This window comes from Pelodiscus sinensis, chromosome 4 (genome assembly GCF_049634645.1).
Source record: "Pelodiscus sinensis isolate JC-2024 chromosome 4, ASM4963464v1, whole genome shotgun sequence".
In the NCBI taxonomy this organism is placed as follows: domain Eukaryota; kingdom Metazoa; phylum Chordata; order Testudines; family Trionychidae; genus Pelodiscus; species Pelodiscus sinensis.
The window spans coordinates 78,279,553-78,287,781 of NC_134714.1; positions in this window are offsets into that span (position 1 = coordinate 78,279,553).

Genomic DNA, 8,229 nt, shown 5'->3' on the forward strand with positions numbered 1-8,229 from the left:
ATAAAATAACTTTCAGTTAAAAAATATCTTTAAATTAAAAACTCAAATATTTGGTTCTGATAATATTGAAATGATCTGTTTCAATATAAAAATGCTCAATTTCAGTTTTTCCTAAAGAAAATTTTATCTAACTCAAAATATTTTGAGAAGTTATAGTTTTGATTAAAATGTTTTTTTTATTGAAAGGCGTAGCCTGGGACATTCCTCCCCCTCCCTAACCAGTAGCAATAGTACTTTTTTAGTACATTTGTGCCTCAAAGGCACCTTCCTAAATGTTGTGATAGGATCAGGAGTTTTGATTCCTTTTTAACATCAATGTTTCTATTTTTGAGTATTATCAGTCTGAAAATCCTCCTTTGAAAAATTACCTGAAATGCTTTAAAAACTAACTGAGAACTCATGGTACTCTTGAATTGCTGCAGAAAATGTTTTCAAATAGATTTTAAAAAGCAAATATTCTTAGTTATTTCTGTAATTCTGTAATGGTAGATCTTAAAGGTCCAAGACATTTATGAAGTATACATGGACAATAAGCTTTATGCCCTTTCTTACAGTTGTCAAGTTGAAGCACAAAGGGTATGAGGAGTGGAATGAGGAGTAACGGTAGTTTGAACTAGGAAGCCTAGTTCGAACTACCTAGTTCGTGCCCGTGTAGCCGCGCTGCACGGGGTTCGAACCAGCGGGGTTTTAAAAATGGCAGCTCCCCGCTTATGCAAATGAAGCCCGGGAAATTCAAATCCCGGGCTTCATTTGCAAGTGCAGTATGCCTACATTACCCCGCTAGTTCGAACTAGCGGGATAGTGTAGACATACCCAAAGAGATTTGTTGAAGGCCACACAGAGAGTTAGTGGCAGAGCTGGAATGGAATCTGTACCTCTTTAATCTTACTTTAGTACTTTAGCCACAAAACCAAACTTCCTTTCACTTTATGGTAAATTGAAAAGATTTTATTTGATGAAAACAAAATCCTTTCCTGTGAAGTTCCAGGAGCCTGCAGGTGCAGCTAGTATGTTTCCACTTCCTGGAGAGGGAAGAAAGAGAGATTTCTACATTCCTACCCAAGGATACATTCCCTACACCACAAGTGTCTCCTTGTACCGCCATACTTTCTGCTATAGTTCAGGCCACAGACTGATAAGGAAGAACTACAGACAGAGGATTTGGCTCTGTCTTTATGCAGATACACTAACCATTGCTTCCTGTGGAGCAGGAATAAAGTAGGAAAGTGGCTAGCGTGTAGCAGTTGCCATACAATGGTTGGCAAGGAAAGATTTTTTTCTTGGTTGATGCCAGGAATACTGCGTGCTCCAAGCTACTTCACTTTAGTACATGGTGAAACATTCCACCTTAAGGGTTGAAGTCAGCTTCCTGTGTTCATTGGACCATTAATTTCTGAAGCATGTGCAGCCTAAATTCTGATTTAGGTTTTGCTGGAGGGGAACACCCAGCACTGTATGTCTTAGAAAGGAAGAAATGAATATTTTTTTAAATTTATTTTTATCTGCTTCTGTACTTTCTGATTCCATTGGGTAGCCCTATTAGCATAAGAGCGTCTGTACTATCATGAGTCTGCAAAACTGCATACAATAAATACTCTCAGCACCTGAAGCTCTTCATGTTTACCCAACTTGAACTGACCCTGGATTTTTTAGAGAGTTTGCCAGTCACTAACAGTTAATTCTAATAAGAGCAGTAGGGTATGTCTACACTACCCCACTAGTTCGAACTAGCGGGGTAATGCATGCATACCGAACTTGCTAATGAAGCCCGGGATTTGAATTTCCCGGGATTCATTAGCATAAAGCTGGCGCCGCCATTTTTAAAAGCCGGCTAGTGCGAACCCCGTGCCGCGCGGCTACACGCGGCACGGGCTAGATAGTTCGAACTACGTAGCCATTCCGAACTATCTGTACTCCTCGTGGAACGTGGAACGAGGAGTACAGATAGTTCGGAATGGCTATGTAGTTCGAACTATCTAGCCCGTGCCGCGTGTAGCCGCGCGGCACGGGGTTCGCACTAGCCGGCTTTTAAAAATGGCGGTGCCGGCTTTATGCTAATGAAGCCCGGGAAATTCAAATCCCGGGCTTCATTAGCAAGTTCGGTATGCATGCATTACCCCGCTAGTTCGAACTAGCGGGGTATTGTAGACATACCCTTACTGATTACGTGTTTTCATGTACAATCTATTTTTTCATAACCATACATAATATTTTGCACAGTAATAAATTGTTCAGGCTACACAAGAGAGTGTGGAATCTATTATACTTATTTCTTTGTATAAAAGCTTAACTTAATGTCCCTCCGGAGATGGTAACAGATGCTACTGAATTTGAGGCCATGAGCTTTGCCCTCTAAAACTAGTAGTCCTGAGTTTGCAAATTATTGCTGGAGAACAACTTGTGTACATAGAGAGAGGCTATCAAGAATACATTATCTAAAGTAACCTTTCATTGCAAGAAATGTGAAGGGGAATTGTCTGTATGAACATTTAGTTTCAGGCAAACTAGGGTGTGAATCTCTTGCACACTACGCTGCTATAGACCAACTGTCCATGCAGACCCGAGGATTGACAACTTTCTTGGACTGGATGGGCCAGACACGATTTGTGCAATGCCATCCAGTCCGATCAAGATGACCAACTTATTGCAGACATTCATTAAGGGTTCATCTGGACTACGCTGAAGTGCAGAAAGAGGGTATACAAATTCTGTGGGAATTTGCATATCTTCCGATCTCACTTTTGAAAGTGGCGCTCATTTTTTAAGGAAAAGCGGCTTTTCGAAAAGTTGGGGGTTTGCCGAAAAAGCTGCATCCAAACTACTTTCACTTTGAAATCAGAAGAAAATATGCAAATTCTGTGAGAATTTGCATATCCTCTTTCGGCACTTCGGCATAGTCTAGATGAGCCCTAACAGTTCAAGATCTGATATACCATAATTAAGTGAATATAACCTGCGGGTTATATTAGTTTTTACAAACCCCGAACCCCCCGTGGGTATACTCTGGTGCGGGGTATACAGAATTTTTTTTACTCACCAGGTGGTGAGCTCTCCATTCCCTCTTCCTGTGGCTGCACAGCCACCAGCCTCCAAGAGGGGGTGCACTCACTCCCCGGTTCCTGCGCAGCCACAGGAAGGGGCGGGGGTGCATTCATGCCCCTGCGGCTGTGCAGGAACCGGGCAGTGAGCACTCCCCCACCTGGAGGCTGATAGGTCCTGCTTCAGGTCTTCTTGCACCCAGTTCTGGAGGGTGTGGTGCAGGGCTCTCAGTGCCCCCAGGTGCTGCTGTCGGTACCCCTGCACTGCACGGGTGGTCCTGCAGAGCCCTCGGGTGCGGGAGCATGTTCCAGGCGAGGTGGTGAGCCCAGCAAGCACAGCTGGTGCAGCTGTGGAGAAACAAGAGAAGTGGTCAATTATCCCTGGGGACACAGTGGGTGAAGCCCAGCCCCCCGCTCTGCAAGGTGAGGATGACCATTCCCTGCACCATCAGAACCAATGTGCTTGCACACAGGCCATGTTCAGAAGGTCCTGCTATCCCCAGGAGTGGGAGTTGCCCTGAGACTGCACCCATACTCCTGTGCTGTGTATAGTGTGGCTGAGGTGGGTGGGTGGGGGAGATGTCCTTGCCTCTGTGTAGGAAGACATTGTGGAGGGAGGGCATCCTGCTGTGTCCCACCCCAGGGTCAGGAGCATGTCATGTATCTTCACACACGCATGTGGCTAACAGACCAAGGCCCCTGTGTGGCAGCCAGCTGGGGCCACATGCCCAGGGGTGGCACGGCTCATGCTTGCACATGCACAGGTTGCTGCATGATCCGTGGTCAGCAAGGCACATGCGCACGGTCCCTGGTCTCCCTCCCCACTCCCCCCCCACCCAGTAAGGGGACACTAATGGCACTCACATGTTGTTGCCTTCCCGGATGACAATGGTGATGGGTCTGCTGGGACGGCTTGGGTGTCCTGGCTGAGTGGCACGTTCCCTCTGGGCTCCTGCGGCTCCTGGCGCTCCTCCTCCATGCCCTGGTCAGGGCCCTCCAGACCAGGATCAATGATCCTCCATGCCAGGATCAATGATCCCCAGAGTGGCACGGACTGTCCCGTCCCCCAGGATACTGTCCAGGGCATCAAAATAGGGGCAGGTGTCTGCCCCTTTGAGGGAGCTGCCCCGTGTGGCTCTAGCATAGGCTTGCTGCAGCTCCTTCAGTTTCGTGTGCACCTGCTCCTGGATGTACATGTGGCCTTTGGTGGCCAGGCTGTCAGCCATCCATCTGTAGACGGCCTCATTCCTCCATCTAGTGCAAAGATCATGGACATTGGAGGCATCCCCCCAAACCTCAATCAGATCCATGATCTCCGCACTGGACCAGGAAGGCGTCCGCCTTCTCCAACCCCTGCCAGTCTCCTGGGAGCTGGGGGACTGGGCCCGGGGAGCAGTGGAGGACTGGCTGTCACTGGATTCCTGGCTCATGGTGGGGCCACTGGGTCAGGGTCAGCGACTGCTGGCTCTGTGCTGGCAGGCTTTCAGCTGCCACAGGCAATGTGGCCAGAGTCTACCCCTTTAAGGGCTCCGGGGCTGGGGGAGAGGAGAGGAGTTTTCCTGGTTTGGCCCAGAGTGGCCACCAGGGCACACTGGGAAGGGATGGAGGCCCACTATTTCGAAATAAGTGTCTACATAGCTCTTTTTTCAAATTAGCTATTTTGAATTTGGCATTATTCCTTGTAGAATGAGATTTACCAAATTCGAAATAAGCGCTCTGCTATTTCGAATTGATTTCAAAATAGCAGTTTGATGTGTAGACCCTTCGTCTTTAGCAGGCTACAATAGGATAGATTCACATTCTCAACTTATCTCAAAATAAATGTTCATATAAAGTCTTTAATGTTTCACGCTCTGGACTGAGTGTCAGGATTTCTTGCTTCTGTTCTTAGATCTTTTAGAAAATTGTACTCATGGTTACTTGCCCAAGGTTACGTAGTGAATCAGCGACAGAACTATGTCATGATTTCAAGGGCATTCTGAAGAACATTGATTATTAATCAGACCAAACCCAGTCTTTCAGGGTACGTCTACACTACAGCGCTAGTTCGAACTAACTAAGTTCGAATTAGTTAATTCGAACTAAGCTAGTTCGAACTAACGCATCTAGAACTAAAAACTAGTTCGAATTAGCGTTTTGCTAATTCGAACTAGCAAGTCCACATTGAGTGGACTCTGAACAGGGCTTAAGGATGGCCGGAAGCAGTGCCGGCAGGGCATCAGAGGAGGACTTAGAGCGTGGAGATGCTGTCTCAGGCTAGCCGAGGGCTGCGCTTAAAGGGTCCCGACCCCCACCCCGGACAGACAGTTCTCAGGGGTGCCCCGCTTACAAATTAGTCCTGGCTTGGAGTGTCCGAAGTACCCACACTGGGCACATCACACCACTCGTCCATCAGCCCGGCTGCACTTGCCGCAGGCTGCCATCTGGGGAGAGGGGGCAATTGGGGGGCTGCAGGAGAGCTTCCACCCCCAGAAGCCCGCAGAGCCAGCCCAGTCCTCCCCATCGGGGGCACGTACCCCATTCCTCCCTCACCTCCTTCCACTTACCCTTCCCTAGCCCCCCTTCTTATTGATGTACAAAATAAAGATAACGTTTCTTCCAACATTGACTCTGTCTTTATTGAACAAAACTGGGGGAGACTGGGAAAAGGAGGTGAGAGAGGGGAAGAGAAAGGCTGGGAGAGGGGAGGGCAACTAACATGATCAGGGGTTGGGAACAGGTCCCAGATGAAGAAAGGCTACAGAGACTGGGACTGTTCAGCTTAGAAAAGAGGAGACGGAGGGGGGACAGGATAGAGGTCTCTAAAAGCAGGGGTTGGGTGGAGAGGGTGCATTCAGAAAAGTTCTTCCTGAGTTCCCATCAAGAAGGACTAGAGGACACCAAAGGAAAGGAATGGGTAGCAGGCTTGAAACTAGTAAGAGAAAGTTGTTCTTCTTCCCAAAGCAAATAGTTAACCTGTGGAACTCCTTGCTGCAGGAGGCTGTGAAGGCTAGAACTAGAACAGAGTTTAAAGGGAAGTGAGATCAAGTCATGGAGGTTGGGTCCATGGAGTCCTATTAGCCAGAGGGTAGGAGTGGAGTCCCTGCCCAAAGTTTGTGGAAGGCTGGAGAGGGATGGCACGAGACAAATGGCTTGGTCATTGTCTTCGGTCCATCCCCTCCAGGGTCCCTAGGGTTGGCCGCTGTTGGCAGACAGGCTACTGAGCTAGATGGACCTTTGGTCTGACCCAGGACGGCCATTGTAAGCTCAGGGCTCAGTGTCGGGGGTCTCAGTGGACCCCCTTGATTTTCATGCACACCTGGTCCTGGGTGGCCAGGCTGGCAGCTCTCCTGCCCTAGACGGCCACATTCCTGTGCCTAGTGCGGAGATCGTGGACTAGGTCCACGATGTCCGCACTAGCACAGGAAGGTGCCCGCCTCTTGCGGTCCAGGGCAAACTCCCGGGAGCCGCCAGCCTGGTCCCGGCAAGAGGGGGTGGGCTGGGGGGCATCGGGTGGGTGGCTCTGTGCCGTGCCAGGTGCAGGGTCTGCTAGCTGGGTGCTGGCAGGCTTGCACCTGGCACGGGCACCGTAGCCAGCCCGTGCCCCTTTAAGGGGTCCGGGGCCGGGAGGGGGGCATAGAGTTTCCCTGGTGTTGGCCAGAGTGGCCACCAGGGAAACCTGGGGAGGGCTAGCCTCCCACTAGTTCGAACTAAAGGGCTACACAGCCCTTAGTTCGAACTAGCTAGTTCGAACTAGGCGTTAGTCCTCGTAAAATGAGGTTTACCTAGTTCGAACTAAGCGCTCCGCTAGTTCGATTCAAATTCGAACTAGCGGAGCGCTAGTGTAGCACCTATTAAAGTTAGTTCGAACTAACGTCCGTTAGTTCGAACTAACTTTGTAGTGTAGACATACCCTCAGGGTATTTAGGCATTGATGCACTCCATGTCACCATGCCTAAGTCTCATCTTCAAAGGGGTTTGCTGTCATTTGGATTTTGGTTCCCAAATGCCAGCAATGTGGAGCACAGCATCACTTACCAACTTTTAAACATCTGTATTGTAGGCACTTACATCCCTAAGTTATCTTTGAAAATAGGATTTAATTAGTTAGTTGCATCTGTAAGTTCTATCTTGTGTCCAAAACTTTCAAAACGGGCCACTGACTTTGGCTGCCTCAAACTAGTTTTATAATACAGAGAGTAAGATACAGAGTTGAAGGCTACAATTTTCAAAGGGGGTCATTGATTTTTGGCTCTTTAGTCTGTAAGGTGAAGACTGAAGTGTAATGTTGGACGGCCAAAAGCAGTGTCCATTTTTCAAAGTTGCAACATTCACTGCTCTGAAACTCAGTTTTTGTTGTGTAAAGTGGTAGTTATGCACTTCAAAACCCACATAGGTAATGCCAAAACAAAAGACAGAATTATGCAGCACTTTAAAGACTAACAAGATGGTTTATTAGGTGATGAGTTTTTGTGGGCCAGACCCACTTCCTCAGATCTTCTTACCCTAACCCTAACACAGCTACATCTCTATTACTGTTCCACATAGGTAATGTGAGTGTGAGGTTATCTTTATAAAGTTTTCTGAGATCAGTGCTGTCTAAGAACTAATTGTTAAGTATTATCATACTGGCAGTTTGTAGTTAAAAAATTGTAGTCCAGGTTAACTAGGGATAATCAGGATTTGGCCCTCTCACCCCACATTGGAATGATTCGCTGAAGTAAAATGCAGTTTCTGGAAAACCAACATTTCCCATGAAAAAAATCTCATTTTGAGCTGTACATACATAATTGTCCTGGGCCAGTTTAAGCTGAATCAGAACATTTTTTTGCAATCAGTTCAATAGAATACTAAACTACAAATTGCCAAATCGGATTTGTGGTTTAAGTATCCATTCCCTCATCTGGTCTCAATTCCCTGCATCATATGAGTCACATCACTCTGAAAGCATCATGGGAAATGCAGTCTAGCCAGAATCCTGGCTTATAGGAAAGATCCAGACCTCCAAAATAAAACTCCTGTGAGGCAATATAGCAGAATGGGGAACTGTTCTGTAATGCTGAACAAAGCATTTCAAATCAATTCAAGGAAACAAACCAAAATATTATGATTTGGGGAATAGTGAAGTTCTTTGTTTTTTATTTGGAATTTCCAGTCAAAACATTCTGACATTTCCAAATTGAATTCTTCTGGAATATTTTATAATATGGAA